General features: G+C 40.3%; 1 protein-coding gene across 8 annotated transcripts in view; it reads left to right on the top strand.

The window, feature by feature from the left end:
* ZMIZ1 (zinc finger MIZ-type containing 1) overlaps positions 1–25,449 on the top strand; it is a 341,983-nt gene that overhangs the window by 115,903 nt on the left and 200,631 nt on the right. For all 8 annotated transcript variants that reach the window (XM_058840875.1, XM_058840879.1, XM_058840874.1 and 5 more), the window contains one exon: positions 4,064–4,146. The gene's annotated coding sequence lies outside the window, so the exon portion shown is untranslated. The remainder of the gene's footprint in view (positions 1–4,063; positions 4,147–25,449) is intronic.

Raw genomic sequence — 25,449 nt, 5'->3', positions numbered from 1 at the left:
TGGAGTCCAAGTGATATTTTGTGTATGGAAACTTCAGGGTTTACTCTTGGTTACTTTTAGAGATTGATTTATTTACAGTTATGTAAGTCCAGCATGGGCTGAGTGCTGAGGTATAGACAGATACCCGGGGGTCACTCTTGCTTTCCACAGAAGGTAAGGCTGAGGACAAGAAGCAGAATTCCAGGATTATCTATGATAGTCCAGCGAGATCTATCATAAACTTGTATCTTAAAATCTGGCAGGCACCAGGTGGGACCAGGATATGATGAGAAAGCAGAGAAAGCTCTTTGTGCTTGACCTAAGTCGATTGCAGTGATACAGCTGAGATTAGGAGGTTTAAAGATGAACTCCTTGTTACTTCCCTATTGGATTTCCTCCAGTTCCCCCTTACAGTATTTTTATATACTTTAATTTTAAGATTTGTAATGCACAGTTTGTTCTGGGTGTTTCCCTTATTTTGTATATATATATATATATATTCCATTAATTTTGGCAAAATCACTAAGAAACAGAGCACCATGTTAAAAGAAAAAATGTTGAAACTATGTAGTGTATTGGGCCAAAATTGGTGGTTTTAGGAGCAGGGGTTGCAGGGGTGGGGGCATTGAGGCAGGGAGGGTCACCCTTGAGGGCTGTGGCCACCTGAGGCCAAAGCAAGGGCATCCCTGGGGGAGACTGGGACCCGGGCAGGAGGAGTCCAGCCTGGACAGGGGAAATGGAGCGGAGGAGCAAGGAGAAGCAAAGAGGAGCAGACAGAGAAGCTTTGCGGACACACCCACGGCTGTCAATGTGCCTGTGGCCTCACCAAAGGCATGGATGGGCTGAGGGGAAGGCATGGCACAAACCAGGGGAGTTAGGCTAAGAAAGGTGTTTGAGTGAAGTTGACCCTTGGGAAGCTGCAGGAACAGAGTTCCCCTCAGTGGTTGCTGAACTGCTTATCTCCTTTTTTTTCCCTCCTCAATTTCTGAAACAATAATTAATAGTGTGTTAAATGTCAACAAATAAAGTAAAATTATATTAAATACCTCGAGTTGAGATCCTTTTGCCCATGATGTACAGACAACAAATTTGGGGGATTCTTGTATTGTTTTTGCTGTTTTTTAAATATTTGGAGTTTATTTTTACAGCTTTGCTTTTGAACTTTGGAAGCCTAGAGATAAATATATCGCTTAAAAAAAAAAAAAAAGCAAAGAGCTGAAAGCTGAAATTTTTATGTGATGATGAGACTTTTGGAGAGCTGGCTTTAGGAAAAATTCCTAGTGCTGCAGGGGACACGATAAAATCGCTGGCGTTGGCAGCTCTGCTGTGTAGCCTCTCCTTCCTCCCCCCGGCTCCTGCCGCCTTCCCGGCGTGTCCCGGTCGGCTCCCTCTCCCAGAGCTGATTTTTGCGGTGTGATCCAAGCGAGAGTTCTGTCTGTGGTGCAGCTGTAATGCACCGCACACTCCTTACTGTGGGGGTAGCCTGGCGCAGGGTGAGTGTCCGGCATTGCGAGCGCCCAGCGCTGCGTAGCCAAAAGAGCGTTTGTGGCCAAAAAGCCCCGTGCGTTTTTGTGCTCCCCCTGCTGGATGTGGAGGGGCAGGAAGCCCTCCCGGCTGGATGTGGAGGGGCAGGAGGCTGGAGCGCTGCCGGCTCCTGTCCTTCCCCCGCTCCCGGCCCGCAGCTCCCGGAGCGGGCAGCAGCGGAGGGTGGTGGCGGAAAGGACTTGCTGCTTCCCAGGGTCTGCTCGGGCCGGGAGCCGGCTGTGCGTGTGGAGAAGGCTGGGAATGGTGCAGCAGCACAAGTTATTGTGCCACAGCAAGGTTTAGAACTCACCTGGAAAGGTTGGCTGAGGCAAGCCAGGTGTAAGGGCTTTACAGCTGACACTTCTTCTCTACCACCTGTTGGCATTTTCAGGTGTAGCCCGCTACCCCTGAACTTTGCCAGTGAGACTGTTTGGGGGATCTTTCTAGAAACAGGATGTGAGAAGGGACCGGGCTTGAAAAAGCCGATTTTATTTTTAGAAGCTGATTGCGGTTCCCAGCAGGACCCTGTGAAGCGTGTTGGCAGAGCTGGGGCTGGCGTGGGGGCACAGAACAGGCTGGGGTGCTGGAGAGGACATTGTACAACCCCTGAGCAGGTTGTGCGGGGAAACCAGGGAGCAGATGCCGGTGGGGACAGTGCCAGTGTCCTAAAATCAGCCTGGACCAGGTTTGTCAAAGGGGTGGGTGGTCGGTAATGTGAATTCACAGAAATGTTAATGGATAGCCCTTTGATTTTAAGAGGTGCTTTATAAAACAAAGTAGGAACTGTGGTGCCAGTTTTACAGATGGGCAGAGTAAAGCACAGAGGAGGGGGTTTGTGCACTGCAGCAGTGCTGTTCAAGCTGGTTTAAGCAGCCTCTGTTCCTATCCTCTGCCCTGATGGCTGATCACTCCTGTCTTGGGCCTGCTCCCTGTGCTGTGTTGGCACAGCTGTTTATGAGACAACATACTGAAGGAAATTAGTTCCCCCATTCCAGCTAACCATGCAGCTGCACAAATGCAGTGTTAGAAGTAAGAGTCCAGGAGAGAGGAGTGAGAGACAAAAATTGTCCAGGTAAGTGCTACAGCCCGATCTGACAAAAGTCCAATCCAGTTACATCTGGAATGGTACCCAGATCTTGGGGCAGGAAAAGAAGTTTTTCCTTTCGAGAAGCAAACTAAAATAACTACTTACAACTTCATTAAAGACCAGTCTGCATTAGCTAAGAAAGTAATGTTAATACATACTAAATTTGAATCAATTAACATGTTTTTTCTGCCTTTCGTAAGCGGGACAAAAGCACTGGGGAAAACTTCTGGATGAGAACAAATCCACTCTAGACAAAAACATTAACAGTTCAGTGAGGCCCTAAAGCCAGTCATTCACCCAGGGTGCTTGTCAATATTGTAACTTCTCTAAAATTGCCTTTTGTGAGACAAGAAAACCAGCAGCATCCCTGTATGAAGCACAGTCCCTTGGTGACACTGGGTGTGTTGGGGGTGGGATGACTGTTTCTAAGGTGCTCAGTCATGTTTTTATTCTTTGTGAATTACCAGTGAAAAGGATAAATATGGCTGCAGAACAAACATTGAATGCAACTAACAAGGTACTTGTAATAACTTGAGGCTTTTCTTCTGCACTTTTTTTAAGTCACCTGTGACTTTTGTATCATTTGAGTTGTGATGAAAGTGTCTGCTCCCACAGCTGGTCGTTGGGGAGGAATCTGGATTGGTTGCAAATTGTATGGGCTTTGCTGTGGTATTCTTTGTCATCGTTGTTTTTTTCTTTTTTTGGTAGTATGTGCTTTTTCATGTTTAATGGAAATTTTTTTTTGTATGGAAGTTATTTGGAAGTCAGTCAAAAGAGAGGCAAAATGTAGTCACTGTGTTACTTTTCTCGGTGTTTGCTGAGTTTTGGAGCCTGGTAGTATAATGCTGTAAGGACACCTTGTCTGCCTGCTGAAACAGCATGTAACAAAATACAGACTACCCATAAACATTCCCCCGTCTCCCTTTGCAATCTTTCTTTATAATTAAAAAAACATTTCCTAGAAGTTGCAGTGCTGTGCCAGTGTAATCCATAAACTTGTTTTGTTTTGCTGCAGAGAGGATGGTGGTTCTGAGGTATTTTGGTGTATTTTCTTAAGCAGTGTTTGGGGGTTGGTTTATCTTTTTTAATGGCACTTACCTTCCAACAGTCAGTGAGTACCCTTTATAAAGAGAATAAAAGAAACTTCAGCATGACCTTTAACTGGAAAAAAATTGCCATTTGGCTCAGGAAATTTTGATATAAACCTCAACAGAATTCTCATTATCTTTTCCTCATTTCATTGTTACAGGCATGAAAACCTGTAGAACTTAAACTGCTGAGTGAGGCTCAAAAGCTTGGGGATGGCAGGAGCTGGGCTGGAACCCCAGCCCAGCTTCAGATCTGGTCCTCCTGCCTTGGTTGTTGGACTCCTAAATGCTCTTATTTCATTTCAGGTCTTTCACTGAGCTGATTCAAATGCTGCTGTGTTCTGCAGGAGAATGGAAGCATGATGTGTCTGTATTTTTATTGCAGGAAAATGGATCTTGTTATGTGAGGGCATTGAGGAAACAGCCCCCAGCTACTGAGAGGAAGAAAGGCCAGTGGAAAATATTCAGGTAGGAAAGCTGTGTGTATCATCAAGCAGTAAAAACACTTGTGGGCTTTCATTCTTTTTCCAGACATTGTGTCATGTTTGATGCTTGAATGGCTGATCTGGTCACTATCATAGTTTATTTGTTGTTTTAAGAAGCAGCCCTGTTTGGTCAATTGATTGCAACAACAAAACACTGCAAGCAAAGCCCTCAGCATAAACATTCCTCAGGCTATCCCTGGTACAATATTGATCCTGATACAGAATACAAACAAATTACTCTTTGCGTGAGCCATTCGAGCTATAAAACACAGCAATAATATGTTCTACTTGCTGCCAATAAATGTGCATTTATAATAAACTAAGCAGAAATCCCTGAGTAGAAGTGAACAGTAGTTTCAATAATGTGTTCAATATCTTATGTCTAGCTGTTGCACAGAATTTTTGAAAAAGCAGAGTGGGCACTCCAGGGTTTCTGTTTCCCCCTTCACTTAAGAAAAAATAATCTTTGCAGACTTGTTCTGTTGCTGCTTGTCCTTTGCTTTTGGGATATTTTAGATATTTTTAAGTATTTTATAATACACAGGTAAGCTCATCTCTGCCTTATTTTCAGTGCAGTTCAGTGCATTTCAAGAATTTGGCCTACATCATCATTTTCTTGTGGACCAGCTGCCTCTCCTTACACTGCTGTGTGGGTCATCTCCATTTTTGCTCCTTGTCATACCCCAGTGGCATTTCCATATATTGGGAAATAGCACTAGAGACACTTCCATGAATCTGTAGTTGTTTTGAATGCACCTGAAATTAGGGGGTGAGTCAGTACCCTGTGACCATCACCACTGGAGGAGCAGAACTGAAAAAGGAAAAATATTACTGGTCATCAGAACATAGATTTTTTTTTTTATTATTTTTTTAATCTGCTTTACCATGCTCATATAATCCACCTCATCCATATTTTCAGTGCTGCACTTTGATGAGTTACAGTTGACCTCAAGGCATTTCTTGATGAACATTTCTGTCTGCTCTCAGCCTTGAAAAACTCAACCTTTTCAAGAGCTGTATGGGAGGAAAATGTGTAAGACTAATATTTATAGGCTGAAAGAGAAGGGAGAGGAAAGACTAAAGTGTAAAACTTGCTTCCAGCAGAAATGCCATCCCTTTTTTACCTCTGATAATTAGAAGCATTTCTGACATGGTTACAAAGCAAGTTAGTGGTGAGTGCCTGCCATTTGCTGTGCATTTCTACTGCAGGACTGTTTTCCTTCCCAGTGCTTTCTTTTATGTTGTTTTCAGACAACCACAAATTTCTGATACTCACCTATTGCATTATGATTCATCAATACTCCTACATTTCAGTTACTTTCAAGTATGTACACATGATTGTAAAAATGCATGGTTGTGACTCAGGTTCAGGTTTTGAGTAATTTTTTTTTTTTTCATACGGTTTAGCAAAGCTCGTTTGCATAAATGCTCTCATTAATAGTGCTAGCTGAAATAATCCTGAAAGACAAGAACAGGGAAAGGATTTAAGTGCCATAATTTTTGCCAGGAAAAGATCATGGCTATATTAAGAGATACAGCAGTACTGATTTTAACTTTAACAGAAGATTTAGAGAACATTGCAAGTAGTTTTTAGAGGTGACTTAAGTGGTATACTGTATTTAATGGTCTCTGAATATAGGTCTAAGATGATGGTCTTAGAGAACAAAAATAGTATGTACAGGCATAGAAATGCAGCCAATAAATAACAAAAGGAGACACAGCACCAAACCCCACCACATTAAGAAGCACCCTGTTTTCAAAACTGTACTCTTAAAAATTTCCTGGAGATTTCCCTAGACTTGGATCCTCATTTTCAAAAATAAAATAAAAATCACTTTCCTCTACCATAAGGAAACTTGGGAAAGAAGTTCCTTGCTGTGCCTTTGGGTCACGTGGCCTCACTGCTGTAGAGCTGGAATGTTTGCCATGGTATTTCCGGAGGCTTCATAAACACACAGAAAAAACAGTGGGGGTTAGGAGATTTTTAAAAAAATCGCTGTGTTTTTCCCCCAACCTTTTTTTTTTTTTTTTTTTCCTACTGACAGCCTAAATTCATTGCGTTTTAAATGTAGGATTCTTTTAGGAATTCAGGAGAGTTTTTATTTTATTAGTCCAGTGAATTTTAAGAGCTAAGTTAAAATATTTAATAATTTTTAATTGCTGAACTTGTCTAGAATTATATCTTGCTAGATGTAATACCTGGAAACCTACATATTAAGCGTGGCTCTTATTTAGACGGTCTTAATGGTTTACTTTTGGCATGTGTCACTGTGAGTGGCATTCAGTAATCTGACTTGATAGCTGTCATCTTGCAAGGCAGAGTAATGCAAACAAAAGATGAGCACTCAGACAAGGTTACAGCGCGGAGCCATTTCCTAAGTCCTGCTGTGGTGGCATAGAATCCCCCAGTCAAATCAGAAAAGCACAGAATTAGTTCTGGCTCCTGGGATATGAGGGATAAGATTATGCAAACCTCTTCCATCTAACTGTAGGAATAGTACGTGCTCCTTTTCAGACTTTGCAAACACCAGCCTAAACTGGGATTATGAGGATCTCTGTGTCTCTGTAATGCCATGGATATGTTATGGCTTAGTGGCAAGGTGGGCTGAAGGGACCCTGCAGTCCCTCTTACAGCCTGGGCTGGCAGAGCTACATCTTCTCCTCCTCCCTTCCCCTTCCAGCCAAGCTGCCTGTTGAACAAGGGTAGAGAACGTATCTGTTTTAAAAATAACCTGGCAAAAATGGTGGGGGGGAGGAAGGGGGAGGATGAATGGACTATTTTTAGCTGAACCAAGTCCCTTCTCTGCACAGCACCATGAAGCTGTCCTGACACTACCAGAGGGGTGGGGCAAAGGCAGTGCAACTGGAGCTAGTAACAAGCAGCCAGAGATAGGAGCTGCTTGTTCCAGATTGCCTTTGTGAAAAATCCCCCAGCAATGAGCCTGTGTACTCCAGGAGGCTGCTCAGGACATTGCGAGGTATATAACCATATCAAGAAAGGCTTGTTGCTGAATCAGACGGTTTATTGCATCAGAAGTTACAAAAAGGCAGCATAGTTTGTCTTTGAGGTTCTCTTTTAAGTATGAAGCAGGAGAGTTGGTTTTTTTCCCAACTTCAGGCCCCAAAGTGACACTCTGAGGAGGAGCATGGGTAAATCTTGAGCAAAGGCTTGGATTCTGCACTTTGACAGGGCTTCTTCACTCCTATCTTCTGTCCCCTAGTGAACTTTCTGAATTCTCTCTTTAAGTGTGACTTATTATTGAATTATATTTTCCTAGTGTTGAACTGTATGAAGTCTACAGTCGTTTATGTTAATAAAGTACGTCTTATGTTTTGTTTCAATATTTTGTGATGTCTGATTGCCACGGATTGTCACATTGTCTGACTCCTACTCTACTGGTCTCTAGCTAGAGCAGTTGATTGAGAAGGGAATGGAATGAAGCTAAGAAGTTGTTCTGAAATTATTGTACTGTAATTTGTAGGGAAAAACATAGTTTCAAATATTGGCTTAAATATAAATGCTCTGGTATATATAAGTCATCTTTTGTAAAAGTAAGCAATGAGTCCAAAGGCAAACTGTGTTTTAATTTGAGCTTATCAGCTTGTATATGTGGGGTTTTTTTCCAGCTGGACAGAGAAATGTGTATTGCTGCGTAAAATGTTGGTAACTTCTTGCTTGAGTTGTCTTCAGTGTTTACTTTTTAGTAAAATGCTGTAGCGCCCCAAGTTTCAGGTGAAAAATTCCACATATTTAGGTAGCAGAAATAGTATACAAGAGCTTCCTCCTTTTTTTGGGGAGATGTTCCAGTGTTCTGTCTCATTTCTTAGGATGTTTCACTGTTTTTTCACTTAGTGCCTATATGAAACTGCAAAGATTTTTTATAATTTTGTAATGATACTATGTATATCCAAATAATATTTTTCGTGCCCTTTGGCTTTGCCCCTTCCCATCTAAGGATTCCGAAGTCTTCCTAAGAAAACTTTTGTTTAGGCAGGCCAATGGGAGTCATGGTTGAAACTTGTTCTCAGAAGCTCTGTGTTCCTAATGGCCTTTGACAGTGGTTGGAAAAGATGTCACTTCAACATAGTGGAAAGCAACCAAAGTAAATTATATTTTTAATGAAGGCTTTTCTATCTGGATGAATTGATACTGGCAGGACAGTATTAGTTAAAAATAGAAGAACCTTCTGCAGATATATTGCAATCTATCCTGGTTTTACTTTGGCTAAACAAAAAGCAACGTACACATAGTGAGTGTAGACAGGTCTTTTAGTCTGAGGTACTTCCTTTGGCAGATGGCTTCTGATTCTTTTCTCTTTTTTTTTTTTTTTTTTAAATAAGTATTACTTTGAAGGGAGACCAAATAAAATCAGTATTCAAGGATTCTGTTTATCATGTCACTCCATGGGAGATTGCTGTATCCTGTACTAGACCTACTTCATGGTGGTACAAGATTCTTATGGCCTTATAAAGGATGCTAGCTTGCATTCCTCTCTGCAAAGAAGTATTTCCAAAAGAAATAATACACAGATTGAGTATTTATTTTTGTTCAATACAAAAGTATTCAGAGCTAACTGGCAAATATTTTACTTCTCTAACCTCCCTTTTTCCCTTAATCGTGTTTATCTCCTCAGTGTTCTCTTCTGACTGTTATGTGTTCTTTTAGGGTATTTTAGATCAGCTGATTTATAAGCCAAGATTTTTTGTCTTTTCACTGAAAGCATGTGTAAGTAAAGGGATCAAACAGTTATTTGAATTTTATATCCTGCATGTATGTATATTTTAGATAGATGTGTGTGTAAATTGAGATCCTGCTTCAGAACAGTTGTTGCCGTCTCAACAATGGTTGATGATTATATATGTATTTTTAAATGACTGAAAAATCTAAATAAGGTTAAATTAACCTGAAATAATCATACTGTTGCATATTTTCAAATGTTTCATACCGAACAGTATTTAACTACATTTCTCTATTTCACCTTTTTGAAGTTGGTGAGTTCAAGGTATAACTGGATTTTCACACATTTTATTAGGCCTTGATATTTCTGACAGCGTAGCTTTCTTTTTCAGGCCGTCAAGTGGGAAGAGAGAGAAAATTATTTCCTTCTCAAGACAAAAGAACAGCACAAGTGTAATCTCAGCTCTCAGTTTTTCTTTTGTCTGTGTCTCTTAACCTGGTGTGATTCATTTGGTTTGATTTGGTCATGTTTTTAGAAATCTATGAAAGGATAGGGAAAGGGGAAGAAAAGCACTCCTTTGAAGCAAGTATCAGTGATTCAAATGCTGCCTTGAATTGTAAAGATACATATGACTGAGATCTGTGTTACTAGAGTGTGAGAAATTCCGTGTGAAATGCCAGCAGGTATATAACCCAAACTGATGATCGATCAGGCAAGGGACAGGGACAAGTATATAAACTGCTTGTACTCTGCTGAGAATGTGTAGTCTTCACCACAGATCAAACTAAAGCCTTTTCAAAGAAAATATTTGAAGGTAGCAAATAATGGAAAACCTCCGTATACACAATGTAATCTAAAAATCTCAGAAGTCAAAATAAACCTAGTTAATCTGGAGAATCTGAATGTTGGAGGAGTGTGTCTGCCACACCTTGTGGGGTCTCTTCTCTCTCTTGCTTATACCTGTCCCATACATCAGAAAGCTCAAACTGAAAGCTAAAAATACTCCTTCACAGTAGAGTGGGAGGAAAAAGAAAACAGGCATGAACTCCACCTTCCAAAGATACCAAGTGTTTGCTACAGAACAGTCTGTTGACACAGCATGCAACAAAATAATTATGTGTTGAATAAGGTGTTTTCTTTGTTGCCTTTGATTAGGGCACTTCAATGGAATTTCCTCTTGCCCATGTGCTCTCTTTCTGGGTGGGCAGAAGCTCACTAACTTCTATAGGTTGGTTTCTGCTAAATAGAGTGTAGCAATGACCATTTTATCATTGTCCTTTTAAATGTAAACATTTCCAGTCTCTTCAGGTGCTCTTCTTAAAATATGCTTTTAATTATTTTTCCCCTGATGATTTTCATTGCTACCTTTTGATTTTTGTCTTATTCTGCTCTGAATTTATAAGTTTCTCATACAACTGTTGCCAACACTAGACCGTAACTGCTCCTGTAATAAAAGCTATGGCACCAGGGGAGCATTGGTTTCTTGGGTCCTGGTTTGATAACAGATTTCCTTCTCTGAGCACATTCCTCTTTTGGACTGTTCAAATGTCCACCGAAAATAGTGAATTCTTTGTTGGTGGGAGCACCTGTGCAGAGCCCATTTAACATCTACAGTATGGTAATGGTTTTTGGTCATTATCGTTCTGGACATGATAGAAGCCAGAAGTGGAGTGCTCTTTATCAGTTTGTAGAGTCTTGCAGTGCCTTGCTCTGCCTTTCCCTCACCTCTCCCTTTGGCCTTTTTGGTTCTTGATGTCTTTTCTTATACTGCCTCAGAAGTTCTCACCTGGAGACCCCTGTTCCCTCCATCACAGTGCTTAGCCAGAGTATTTTGGGAGCTCATGCAGAGGGAAAGCATAGTGCTTGCAGCAGAGTGTATACCCCAAGAGAAGATGTACTTACACCATGTCTTGTGGGCAGATATGAGCTTGATGTGCTTGTCTTCAGCTGCCCACATTCTGTGTGGAGCCAAAGCAGAAGCCCCATATCCATCGTTCGCATTGTGTTGAGCTCGAGCTAATAAGCTCGGTCTCTTGGCAGGATGTGTTAGATCAGGCTTACTGCTGTGCTAATTGTGCTTACACAGCTTCCAGTTTGGAGCTGGCTCATTTACAGCTGGCTTGGATGCTGGCCAGGAAGGCTCGCCTCTGCCTGCAGTATGCCATGTAGACATACACACATCCAGCACTTGAACATGTCTGTCAATAGTAGGAAATTATATTTGGAGGGAGGGGAAAATCTTTGGCCTGGCTGCAAGTGTAAACAAGGACAATGTTAATGAATGAGGAAGTAGGTAGCAGTTTTAATAAGGAGAAAGTTTGATTATTCCTAATTTAGACTCACTGCCACAAGTTGTTTTCAGACTGTGTGTTTGGCCCTATCTTGTTTCTTGTTTACCACTGATTTTGTGGGGGTTTTGGTTTGGGGATTTTTTTCAATACATCTTGGGAATGCTTCCCGGATTTAAGAAATCTCACTGTAGAAGTGAGCAGCCTGGTATTTTAAATGAGAAACAGAAACTAATCCAAACACAATGTTAAAAAATGGGCAAACATTCAGAGGATAGAATGTGGGCTTGCTTTTATGATTAGCCCATCCACTGGTTTTTCTCTTCTCTTACTTCATATATTAGCAAGTTATTGTGTACACTGGCTCCAATACAGTGTCAAGGGTTGGCCCATCTTAGTGTTGAAGTGCTGTAGTTACCTAAAAGTACAGGATACTCATGAGTAACAGGAATTATTCAGGAAGAAGAAACCCAGAGCTGTAAAAAGTTCAAGTTTGTTTATTTAGGTTTGAAAAGCTAGAGCTCAGAATGACTTGAAAGCCACATCCTCAGCTGGCTAAGATCAGTTTCATCAGTTACCAGCAGTTGCATCATTTACTTCATCAAGAATATGTCCCCTCAATTATTACGAAGTCTTCTGTCTGTGGAGGAGGGTGGTGGTGGATGGAACATAGGAGTGAGTATGTATATAAATATAGAGAAAGCTGGGCTAGTCTCTTGATTTATTGTTAAATAATAAAATGATTCATCAGCCCTATTGCTATGAGCTCTCTTAATATTTGAGCCCATTTTTCTCAAATTAATTTTTTAGTCACAGACATCCATGCATCACTGCATTAACTTGCTTGGCAGTTTAGAAGCCACTTCTCCTTTTAAAGCAAGCCTTGAAGAGACAGTAGCAACCTTCTAGTTCTAAAATCACTGTTACTAAAACAACCAGGGGAATGTATCTCTGCAAAGGCAGAGTTGAAAAATGATTTAGGTCCCCGAATTAATTTGAAATTTCAGCAGCACTAAGTAATATTTTAGTGGCAGCATAATCCTGTACATTACATATTAAGTCTGCAGACTGCACTGCCAGAGGAAGAACCCTGCAGTATTTAAGTGACACTGTAACACCATGGTATTATATTCAGGTCATTAGGGGGCATTTTACTGGATTCAAGTTATCTGGCAGAATGTCAAGGGTGAATTGTATATTCTCTGTTTCTTTGCCTCTCCAAATATGTAGATTAGGGGTTTAAAAAAAATAAATGACATGTTGGTCACCAGTATTCCTCCCCTGTCTCAGCCCAGTGCATCACCTGTGCACCAGTTGCACGGCCAACAAACAGTGAGGGGGAAAGGGAAGGGGAGTAATAGATACAGATGGCTCACATGGCTGGTGAGAGAGCACTGTACTGAGGGTTGGAGGGTTTTCTGTATGAATCACAGCAACTGACAGATAAGCAAAAACTCAAGTATTTGGCTTTTGTGCCAGGTATCAGCAGGTGTCCAGAATGATGGAAAGTTCTGAGCTCCAAGGTGGGTGTTTCCAGAGCAGATCCCTAACACTAAGAGGCAGGGGCACTCCTGTGGCTGAATGTACTAAGGGAGATGAATGCCTCTCTCCCCTTTGTGCTTAGAAATTCCTTCTAAATTCATGTGTGTGGCCCATCATAATGATTTTGATACCTCTTTTCAAATGTAGTCATCATTCAGACAGCTCTGGTTGAATTTAGAGAGAGTATTAGGCTATGAAAAGCATGTGTTCTCAGCAGCTCATTGCTGCCTCTGGCAGAAGTTGCTACCATTCAGATCTGCTAGCTAGATATTTCACATGATTATTCTGTGCACCATTAGAGACAAACTGGGTTAGTTTAAACATGTAAATAGTAGCTTTGGATCATTCTTGCTGTGAGAAACAGATAATCATCACACAAGTAGCCTAGCTGTCTAATAGCAAATTTCACAGCAGTATTCCCTTGTCTTTCCTTCACTTTGTTTAAACTACAGCTTTTGGGGTGGTGGGAACATTTGTTAAAAATAAAAACAATAATAAAAAAGGATTATTGACAACAACTGAAGTTGAAATTACCTTTCAGTGGTAGGAATGACAATTGTAATATGCTGGTTGATTTGGGGTTCATAACCTTTTCAGATAAGAGTGGCCATCATAAAAATGGGATGCATGGTTGTGATCTTTCTGTGCTTCAAGTGGTTGAGGGGGGAACCCGAACGGCAGTTTGCTTATTTGAAGAGTTTTGTGTTCTCTGATCTAGAAGATGGGCCAATTTGTTATAGGGTAATACCTGTTTTCTTCTTGCTGCACTCCATGTGATGGGAAATTCTTAGAGAAGTCTCATGGGCAAGAGATGTGCCTGGCTGCTGCAGAGCAGTGCTCAAAGGAGTGGTGAGGATACTGGACAACTGGACATCATTTCTACAGGTCTTTCCTGTAAAAGACAAGTAAGATAGCATTAAAATCTTACTAGGGAGTGGTGGCAAGGCTGGTATTTTTAGGGAAGTGCTGGCTGTGCCAATGGGAGAATTGCCTTACCTGGCAGACCTGCTGCTGCAGGAGGCTGGGAAGGCAGATCAGCAGGTTAAACACGGCTGTGGACGACAGCTCCATGAGCAGACATGAAGGGAAGTACATGTTCCTGCTGCTGTCTGACTGGGTGCTGGGGAGTAAAGGCAGTAAACTACAGGTAGTAGCTGGGCTCGTGTACTCTGCCTACATAAATATCTTCTGCTTAGAATACCCAGTTAGAGGGATGGCTGGATTAACCCACAATAACATGTTTTCTGTTCCTACTGCTTTCATGTATGTAAAAAAATTTCAAATATTATTCACTGTATTTTAAATTACTTCAATACCCTTAGCCTCTGCTTCTTTTTTATTATTTTTTTTTTCATGGCAAAGACTAAACTTTTATTTTTCTATATGTAGAGAAAAATATTTTCACAGAGGATTTCCCATTTAGATTTTGAGGACTATTCTCCCTTGATCTTGATTTGGCTTTGGTTGTCACCAGCTTTTGTTTTAAAATGTGTATCAGGAAGCCAGTTTTGTCCAACCATTTCTACTGGATATTTTTTAAAGTTGAAGGCAGTGTGCTTTCCTGAAAAATGTCCATAGATGAAGAACTCTCTAGAGTGTGTCTCTAGTGATCTGTGCAGTTAGCAGTTACTCCTGTGAGCTGTCATTTTACAGTAAAAATAGAAAATGTAAAATATTGATTACATATGCAAGTACAAGAAATGTACATCTGCATACTAGCTCTCCAGAAGCTTGTAGATAAAAATAGATTTCAGTCTCATTTTTCCTTTTAATGTGCCACAACAAGTAAGTTCTGGTCTTGAGGAAGTATGTGTGAAGCCATAAGGCTATAAGCTTGTGAAGAGAACTTTCATTCCAGCTATTTAGTTAAGTGAATTAACATGAAAATTTTCTGGGACTTCTTTTCCTAAGTAAGGGACATGTACTAGTTATCATGGTGCAGCAGTGAGCAATACCATAAAGTTCAGAACAGGACAGATTTTTGTTATTTATCAAATGCATATTGTATACTGGGTATTGTAGTTTATGCATACTAGAAATACATAGTGGCCTGATGCTTATGTTACTGTTCCACTATTACTGCTTTTTCAATGTATTTGCTGATGCTGCAACACTTCTTGCACTAAGTTTTAGATATTTCAACATCTGCTTTTCTCAGTTGAAGTAATCCTGCTGCTCTCACTGGTGGTACACAGCTAAAGCCCCTTTTCCTTCCATCTCACTGAAGGCAAACATCTGGAGGACAACGCTCCACTGTCCTTGGCCATTGAATCTGTTGTGACTTTTTTTGATTGCTATCAGTTTGAAGCATTGCCGGATATTGTTTTGATCCAGAAACTTGTCAAACCAACCTGTAACTCTAGCTTCTTGTAAGGACTGGTCATGGAAATAGGAAGATTGTAGGACAAGCCACATTATCTTATGAGATGATGTGTATGTGATAAGTTGTGAATAATTACACTATAACGTAATCAGCCAGCAACTTCCTATGTTCCTCAGTAGGGAACCTCCATAATAGGTCTGGCAAAACTAGAACTTTCCTTTTAATAGCCTTTGTCAAAGTATTTTTAAGTATTGTCAATGTTTATTTAAAGTTGAACTGATATCAGGTTCACTTTCAAGTTCTTTGTAGAATGAAAATTCTTTGTTCAGAATGAATCTCAATAATGAATTGAAGGTATTTTAGAAATAGGCTTTGTGATGGAGTTTCATTTTAATGTTTATTCCCTTCATGCACATGTGAGGTGCAGGACTGTAGATTTTAATCTCAAATTATGTTTTATTAAATATTTTGAGTAATAACCACCTCGTTCTTTAACATTTTGGGTTTATACATGAAACCAAGGAATCAACTACATTTGCTCTTTTTGTTGCCAAAATGTAGCTTGATTCCTGCAAACAGTTTAACGGACTGCATTCAGTTTTGATAGTGGTATAGGAATATACCCATGATAACATCCAGCATTTTTGGGAAGATCTTGCATTTGTTTTCTGTAGCTAATACATTTATTATTTTGGATACGAATACATCTAAACCAAATTTACTACTTGTAACATGAATGTACTATACAAGCTAGCAGAATATTTGTAGCTGTAATGCTCTCTGATGGAGGAGCTGTACTTTGCAGTATGTCTGCTTTCTTCCTTTTGTAAGCTTGCAGTTGATTCTTTTTTGGAATACGTGCATTCACACACACACAAAGTGGATTATCAGCCTGAAGCTTCAGACTAAATGTGTGAGCCCAGGTGTCATATTTCTAATGCCCTTTGCATGAAATGTGAAGTAATTGCCCAAGTGTAGAAGCTGTATGTGTGTTTATGAAATGTGAAATACAGGCACAGTCTGTGATTTCAAGTATCTTATGAAAATGTGTGTGTGGTAAGGCCACGGTGTCTTCAAAACAAGCTTCTTATGTTCTTGAACTTCAGACTTCTCAGTCTTGAAAAGTGAAGTGAATGACAGAATCCCTTAAATACTTTCACATGTGTTTATATTTAGTAGATCTAAAACCACTTACACCAAGGTAACTCACTGTAAAGGAAAATCACCTGCTGCATTAATTTTCATGAAGTTGATGGTTTTCTTAAGTTTTTGTGTTGTGAGGCCTCCCAGCCAAGAAGTAAAGAAAGGTAGCAGGTATGGTGTATCTGTTAAATAAATGAAACAAGTGGATCGTGGGTAAATAAATATGAGTGACAAAGAGATGATGTAAGGAGAGCAAAGAGCATTCAAAGAACAGTGGATAGTGCCTACCTCTCCATCGTGATCCCAAATGCGAGAAAAATCAAAGGCTTTTTTCTAACTGGAGGGACTGAAAGAAGGTCAAGCTCAAAAATAGCTTTGGGTCAAAAAGGAGGGAGGAGAAAGAGACAGTGTAGTCACTGAGATGAGTAACTTCAGATAACATTTGAGTGTCTGAGATGTCATTGAGAGAACTGCTGCTGAGGAAGAGGCCTGCCATAGCTAATATTTTCAGTATAGAGACACAAGATATCATTACCAGAAATGGGCTGCTTCAGGTGCAGTTGTCACTGTACCCTACTTATTGGTCTCTATTGATTCTCCATTTCCAGATGTATGATGCTGGGACTTCAGAGACCACATACTTTGGTCATCTTGAGGCAATATTCCAAGCCATTCTATAACTCCTTCCTCATTAATTAAGGAGGAAAAAAAACTGCCCTTTTCCTTCAAACTTCTAGGAAGACACTGGAGGCTTTTGTGTGATCTAACCCTTGTCCTCAGCTGTTTACTCACACAGCTATAAATTGACATAAATTCTGGACGTATGTTCTAATCCTTATCATCGCTGTAACACCTGGAAGTCATGACTTTTGAAGCATTTGTAGCAGCAGAAATGGTTTAATGTTGCTGAAACTTCTTTCCTATATGTATTAAAACTTCATATGGTGATGGATTCAATCTGAGACTTGTGTACAAGTACTTTGACTAAATACTCTGGGTTTTGAAACAATGTAGGATCTAATATGCTAGGGAGGGAGGATTTATTTATTTTATTCAAAAACTTCTAAACAGATTGAGTCCCTGATAATCTTAGCAGCTGATACCTGTAGTTAGATTTTGAGGAAGTGTCTTCTACTGGCATCTCGATATTTTAACTATAGTTTTCAAAAAAATTTTTTTTTAAAAAGTAAGGCATAATACTATCGAATGAGATAAGAGTCTGAAAACCCCTGCTCAATAAACTTATATGTTCTTCAGGAAATTGATGATATATCAAAAGCTGTTTCTTCAGATAGCAATCACTAGCTTAGCTTCCCAAAATGAATATGAAATACTAACACTGAGGGAAGGCTGTTTCTGCTTATAATGGTGCTCGTTTTGTATACAGCATTCTCAGTTTATCTTGAGAGGGGTTCTGACACACAACAAAACCGATGCAAACTGTTTCAGCCACCACTACTTTCTTCTGACCTTAAGTGTTTCTTGGCTTATGTGTATGAGATCAATTCGAAGCAGCTTTGATATTTTCCTTTCTCCTGTTTGTTTGTTTTTTTCTCTTTGTTTTAGTAACCAAATATACTGGATGAAAAGAGATCCTCCAATTAAAAGATAAGCTGTATATTTAAAATGAAACATATTCTCTCATACAGGAATTAAACCATGAATGTACGTCTTTGGAATCAGTCGTTCTAAACAGGGCATGGAAAGGTACATCTGTTGTGGTGACAGTGGTGTTTGTTTCCTTTTTTCTTTCAGAATAGCTGAATGTTTTCTTCAAGTAATCTCTTCTGTGGCTAATCTGGAAGTTTTTGCCACTGCTGTGAAAATGAAGCAGTGTCCATTGAACCAGTCTTGCATTGAAATTCCTTAGTATAAGCAACAGTGAGACACAGATACCTGACCCGTGACCCGTTTGTGTCTAACAGATTATCACTCTTGAAAATGAGCGTTCACAGGTCTCTTCTGTTTAAACTGGAAGTCACTGTTGTAAAGAGTGCTCTTCATTCATGGGGAGTGAGTGAGGCATGTTGCTATTCCACTCAGTGGGACCCCAGAGGTCAGCCTGAACCCAGGAGATCCACTGGGAAACATGAAAGCTTTGGTGTGAACTTCAGGTTTTCAGATGTGGGTGGATTTGGTTTGGTCAGTCAGCGTATCTGTGTTTTTCAACCCTGTGGAGATGAGCTTTATATTTAGTGTGCTGAGTAGCATAGATGGTCGTTGCTTCCTTGCACTCAGCCACTGCTTAGGTGACCAAATACATAAGCAAGCTGATTTTTGCACTGAGCAGGTTTTTTTTTTTTTTAAACATGGGCATAATTCCCACTAATTCCATTTTCAAATCTGTCTAAAAATGAGTGATTGTGTTTTCACTCTGATGATGTCTTGGAGTCGTTAATTATTTATCTTTATGGCTACGTGTATGTGGGAAAGGATTTGGCTGCCCCTGTTTTACAGGAGACAGACAGGGCATGAATTGACTTGTAGACTGTGCTGTGCTAATGTGGAGTGCTCCATGGAACGAGTCCGTCACGAAGCTGCAAGGAAGGGTGTTGCTTGTTGTACTGTGCTTTATTTTTAGAGGATTCGAGAGCAAACTGCTGCAAGCATCGGACTGGAAGGAATATTGCCTTTTCTCACTCTTTCTTAATTCTGTTAAAGTCCTTATCAAAAACTGGTAGTGTTTTCAAGTCTCATAATGGCTTAAGAGTCTTGTGTCTACTGAAGGAAGCCCAAACCAGCTCAATTGTTTCTTTTGAGGGCAAGGTGCAGTGTGTTGTTTGTGCTGCCAGCCTTGGCAATGCCTTCCCCTCCCCAACTTCTTTGTCCCCCTTCTTCCCTTCCCCCGCCTCCCCAATTATTTTTCCAGAGACCTTGGCTTGCTGCTTCTGGGGCAGCAGCAGCAGCTGCTAGTGCTGTCCTGTAATTCTTCCATCTCAGTCACAGGGGACTGGAAGGGAAAAGACGGTCTGGCTCAGCAGCAGTCCACCAGCTGCTGCTACAATCTATAATGCGTAAATTTGCAAAATATAGCTTTTAATTTTGCTTTGCAGTCAGAATGAAAAACTAGGGTGCACCACCACTGCCATCATTGATTGATTAATAGACATAAATGCTCCCTGCTTCCCAGTTCAGACTTGGACAAAAAGAACTTGGAAGTGGCTAAAAATAAAAGGTAAGAAACCTGACAGACTTCCCCACCAACAGAGTAATTAAGAAGACATTGTTGTGTATGTGTGCTTGAGAATGTGCTCTGGGTAGGTAAAAGCTGTTGAGTAATGCAAAAATATTAACTAAATCAGAGCATAAAACCGAGCTTAGGGTCATGATACTTTCTCAAGTACATGGATAAGCAGGGCTTCTTTGTTACAGTGTTAATGACTGAGGGAGTCCCACAGATTCTAGCCTAAGAGGTTTTCCTGAAATTGTGCATTGAAACATATTTTTGGTTTTGAGGTTTTTCTTAAAGGAGAGAGAAGGGGGATTAAAGAGGGATAGGCAGTGTTCTTTCTCTGCCAGCAATGTAGTTGGAGTAGCAATAGTAAGTGCTTGTTTTGTGTCAGGTCATACACCTTAAGTAAGGCCTATAGAAAAGGTAAGCAGCCCCCGAATTTCCATTAGAAATGGATTTGTAACTTCTTCAGTGTGCATTTATGAATGATGAATCTTTTAGTTGGAGCATTCGAGAAGAACCAGCCATAACATGGCCAAAATCTGTGAAGGAACTTGTTTGAACTGAACAATTTAACTCAGTGGATTGCTCAGAAGACTTGAGCTATTAAACACCATTCATAAAAAGAATTCACATTGTTGTGGCACACGATTGGCCAAAGAAAAACTGTTGTGTGTATAGCTGGGAGAAGTAATTTTATCACAAGTCAGTTTTGCAGTCAATATGTCAGAATTTGGGAGAGAACAGATCTAAACTTTTCCTTTGTGGACACCCTGACTCTCAGTAAATTACAGTGTAACCTAGTACCTATCCCCAGAATTACCAGTCCTGATTTCTGTGCATCTTACATGATACTAACATCAGCAGTTTTAAGTAAAAGCGTAAGCAGCCCCTAATCTCCCAAGACACGCTGCTTTGAATAGATATGTTGTACAGACATGTTGGCAGAAGTAAACTAAATCTAGATGTGTCTTTGGGACTCCAAAGAAAACAAAATAGTTGAAGGAATAAAAAAAGAGTGTACTTCGTGCATGGGAGTGCACATATTATCTTAAATTTGTTGGAGTTTTTCAGCATGTGAAAAATACAGCCCCGAGTGTATACCATACCTTCCATCTCCTGGGAAAACAGGGTAAGAAGAAATTATATAGTTGACCCATTATTCAGGCACTTGGGAATTAAGAGAATGGAAGAGCAGTTTGTTTCTCTGAAGTCCTTCCTGGTTATATATATATTTTTAAATAAACATGGTATGCTCAAATATTTATATAAAAGCAATGTTCAGTGGTATCATTTAATTGGGCAAAGAAATAAAATTTAGTGAAGTTCACACACTTTGTGTCAGTTGCAGTGTTTTGAGTGACTGACTGCTCACTTTCAGGGAGAGAATAGAAATTAAATGACAGAGGCTTTTCACAGGTAAAAACCAGCTACTGGAAATACTGCTTTAGCCAGACTTCACACTATTGCACATTACTAGTCTTGTCAAAGTGTCAGAAATTACCTGTGGAAAATGGTTTGTGTTTAACCTTTACAAAAAGACTGCTAGAGTATGTTTTAAAACTGAAGTGGTAGTAAGCTAGATTTAGACTTGCTAACTTCAGTCTAGGTGGCAACAAAAGCCTCTAGAGCTCACAGTAAAGTTTCCAAGAAAGCAAGTTCCCGTTTCCAATATGTATTTTCATTTATCCTCATATTGTGCTAAAGGCATCTGTCTTCTGCCAGTGTTTTCTGAGCTATGCACTGAAGTCTTTCGAAGATAAGAAATAGAAATAGATGTTACAAGAAGATGTTTCAGAAAAGAAACCTAAAAGCACACTGCAGTCTCCCTGAAAGAATATAGTATCTAGACAATGGGCAACTTAATTTCTAAATTCCTCAGCCACAAAATTTCTTGGTAGTCTTAAAAATCCATGTTCCCAAAAACCTTTTTGAAGGGAGTGAAAAAGAAAGAGGGAGAACCAATTGCAAGTTCTAAGCTTGTCTAACATGTCATTTGTGATAACATCACTTCTGTGTGTCCTTAGTAAACACAATGCCAGATCAGGAGCCAGAGGATAATCTTTTGCTCTAAGTTCTTTTCCTATAATATCTGAAGCTACACAGTGTAAAATCAGGAGTGGAGAAAGGCTGTCCCAAGTCTCTCTCTTTGCCTGCTGATACAAGCATGATTTCATTATACAAACATTTGCTCCATTAATTGTCATTATTCCTAATCCTCCATTTTGCTTAATGGCAAAACATTTTACTGCAGGGGAAAAAAAAATTAGATTAAAGTAAAGACTTTCAGACAGTAAAGATTACTAATTGAAACCTGCAAGGGATACCCCCATCACGGAAATTCAAAATTACAAAAGTTATTACTGATGTAACTGGAAAAGTGATACTTGAAAATCCTCAGGCATACACTGTGCATTCAGTTTTTGTATGTTTTAAGTCAGGGTTGGATTTTTCTTCCTTTGTAAATGTAAGAACATAGCTTTAGTAAAACGGGTGCATGTACTGCTACATGTGTGTTTGTACAACATGCATTTTGTCTTCTGATCAAAAGTAGAGGTTTTGATTGTGTCCATGTGTGTTCATGTGGACCTCTAAAAGGAGATACATTGCAGATGGGGATGCTAGAATGTTTTGGTTCTGTTTCTCTCTGCTCTAACTCCTCTGGGTTATTTGGGGTTTTTTTAGCACCTGTCTTTCCCTGCAGTAGCATTGCATTGAGATCTTGGAATGAAATACTTCTGCCTGTGCAAAGCTCACAAAGTGTGTTTCTGTTTTTATCTTTGCACTCTGGTATACAACAATGTAGAGGTCTTACCTCTGTTCTCTAGAGGTTGCTAATACTTTACCCAAAGGAAGATTGAGGCATAGGAAGGTTTCCCCACTTCTCCTCCCCGCTGCAGCTCCTGCAGGAGGAGGAGAGCAGTGATCTGCTCCTGAGCTCCTTTCCCATATGACAAGCCTCCAGCTTGCAGGCACACAGATGGGGGTTGCGTTGAATGCATAAAAATATGAATGCTGATACTTATCTGAGAAACATCGTGTGCCTTCACTGAGTGTACAGTGGTAGGACAGCACTTCATAAATGGATTTTGAGGTTGCATAGCATTTGCTAAAGAAAGGAATAAAAAGAGTATTTCCTTTTGGAAGGGAGAAAGTAATATTCTAAAAGACATCCCTCAAATATTTCTTAAAATTTTTTGTTGTCTTGAAGTTCAAACTTACATAGTTCTGTATTTTTGGGTTACTTTTTGGTTTCTTGATTTGGCACATTTTTGGATGCGTAGTATAGTGTTTATTGTTGGTTGTGTGTGTCATGAAGGCACCCAAATAAAATGTAAATTCATGGTTTTAAAATTACTTTTCCTGAGGTGATCTGTTCTCTGTTTTCTGCTCTGTGTCTCCATCCATTCCCCCACCCTCAGGTCCATTAGGTGTAAGTCAGATTAGCTCAGTGATTCTTATCAGGCCTCTTTTTCCTTTTACCCCCAGATAAATTTATGTGACTTAAAGAGTGAACTCCAGGCACAACCTTACTCCTGCTGGGGACAGGAGCTGCATTTGCTGAAGCTCTGTGTTGGTGAATAGTACCCCACTGTGCTCTATATGGGAAAGTGTGTGGGTGGCAATTTACATAGTAAACAAAGGCAGGCAGGGAAGGAAGATAGTTATGCTTATGTTTTTAATGCATGTCCTTAAAAAGTATCTTTTGAAAATTAGCAGCAACAAATGTCACAAAAAGAAAATTGGTGTCGAGTTTTCCGCTGTAAAAAATCAATATTTAAATAAAAGGATTTTTACACACTTCTGCAGATAAGTTTATTGATATGACTTGTACTGATTTTGTGGTAAAGACAAATAAAGACTACCTACAACTTTTCCATTTAAGGATAAATGCAAACCTTTTATTTAATCAGCAAAATAGGCTCATACTCATCTGAAGGATCAGACGCATCCCTTTCCTGCCACCCTAAATAGGTTATTTGCCTGTTTGTCATAAAAGGTACGGGACGGCAATGTGAATTAGATGGCAAAGGGCTAGAGAGTGTCAGGAAGCATTGACATTCTTATTTGTGGCATGTATCTACTATGTGACCTTGGACAAGTCTCTTCACCTATGCCATATCCTGTTATTAGATTATAAATCTCTGCTGGGAGAATGCTTGTCGCAGGTTGCTTTTGTATCTGGTGGAGGGTCTTTTAGATATTATTGTAAAACAAGTAATAGAAATACGAATAAAAGGGTTTTTTTTCTGGAACGCTAGCCTTCAATGGAGATGGGGATTTCTTTTTAAGCTGACTCTGGTGCCCAGTCATCTACAAAAAAGTTCATTCACTGTGTCGCCTTCCAAGCAGCAAAACCTTCTAACATGAAATTTGCTATTTATTCAACTAAATAGATGTTGTGAGCGACCGTGCAATCCTTGAAAAGTTTTGCGAATGCATTCTAAAATGCAAAAAAGCACCTAACGCGTGAATATGTGGAGTATTTTCCTTTTGATTGAAGTGGAGGGCTCTCAGTGGCACTGTTGTTCAGGCTGTGCGGTGTTTCCCCGGGGGAAGGCCTGTCGCTCAGGATCAATGCGGGGACTCTCAGCCCGTGGACACGCTACCGAGCGCGGCTCACGCTGCTGCTGCTGCTGCTGCTGCTGCTGCGGGAGAGCAGCCGCCTCATTCCGCCTCATGGAACTCTGCTTGCAGCTCACCTCCCATCCTGCCGCCATCCCCTTCGTGCTCTGGGAAGGAAGCTCACGTGGGAGGCTGTCCCTTCCAGCTGGCTGCCTCGCACGGAGGCCAGGGGCAGCTGCTGCCGTGCGGCCCGAGCGCTGCTTGTGTAACGCTGCGGGTCACCGGGGGCTCTGCCCCGTGCTCGGCTCCGCCGGGCGCAGCGCTTCACTTGCGGCAACTCAGCTCTGTCTTGTGCGGGGCTTAATGCTTGAAATGCCACGGATTTGCGTGTCAGTGGGAGGAAAACCCTACGTGCTTCCAGTTGCAATGTAGAGGAACAAAATTTCTAAGTTTTTGGATGTTTTTGCTTCGGTTGTTTTTGAGGTTATTTCTTCGATGTCATTCAGGACACAGCAAGTCTATTTTTCAAGTATTTTGCTACCAACACCCTACCAGATTTTTAAAAGGAAGAGAAATTAAGGTTTACAGGTGATACTCACTTAATTCTAGGACTTGACTCTTTAATTACAAAATAACAATTTCATTCAAAGTGACATAAGAAAGATTGCTTTTTAATTGTTTTGTAATGTCAGAAAGGATAAATATGTAAGTCTAATCTGCTCCTGCATACAGCCAAGAGTCTCTTCTCCAATAATATTTCTGTCAAGCTGTTTAATTTGTTGTAGCTTTTAAAAGATGTCATGTGATGTGGTGATTTAAAAAGTAAAAAATGAAGAGGGTACAAAGAGAACGTACCTGACATGAATACAATATAATGTGCATGTGCTTCAGCTTACTCTGGATCATATTCCTATGCTGTTCCTGTTTGTTCCTTGGGCGTGACTTTGCTGATAGCAGAGATGGTATTGACTAAGGTCTTTGCTGATAATTACATCCTAAATATAATTAAATATGAAGGTGGAGCTAGCAAGATGCTAACTGTTTTACAAACAGTTTTGAGATTTTTCACTTTCCCAGCACTAGATTAGAACATGTGGCGCAGCAGTTCTTCGACACAGAGGGCTGTGGCTGGAGTTGCTGAAGCCAACAAAGCAGGATGTCCTGTGGTAGCACACTGGGGATGGATTTTTTTATGCTTAAGGCAAAGACAAAATACTTCTTGGATGGCTGTGGGACTTTAGGGAAGTCATTTAGTCCCACTGTCTAAAAGAGAGAAATAATTTGCTTCTCGGCTTTCTGGAATTTAAGCTGGGGGGCAGGGGGTGGTATATATTTATAAATAAAAGGTTTGTCATTAGCTTACAACATCACTGGAATGCAGGCAGGTTTAAAACGTGTTTGTCATCATGGAACAAAACCATTGTGGGTTTTCTGCATTAGCGTGGATATGCCGTATTGCAACTACACTGACTTTCAGCTATGATCAGCTGTTTGGAAAGGCCCCAAATGCTGCTTAGATAACACACCTTATTCTCCCAAAAGCCAAGGTTTTCGTGGAAGCAGTAAGTGTAAT

This window comes from Poecile atricapillus, chromosome 6 (genome assembly GCF_030490865.1).
Source record: "Poecile atricapillus isolate bPoeAtr1 chromosome 6, bPoeAtr1.hap1, whole genome shotgun sequence".
NCBI lineage: Eukaryota > Metazoa > Chordata > Aves > Passeriformes > Paridae > Poecile > Poecile atricapillus.
The sequence above is the reverse complement of the archived record's forward strand: the minus strand, read 5'-3'. Positions and strand labels throughout refer to the sequence as shown.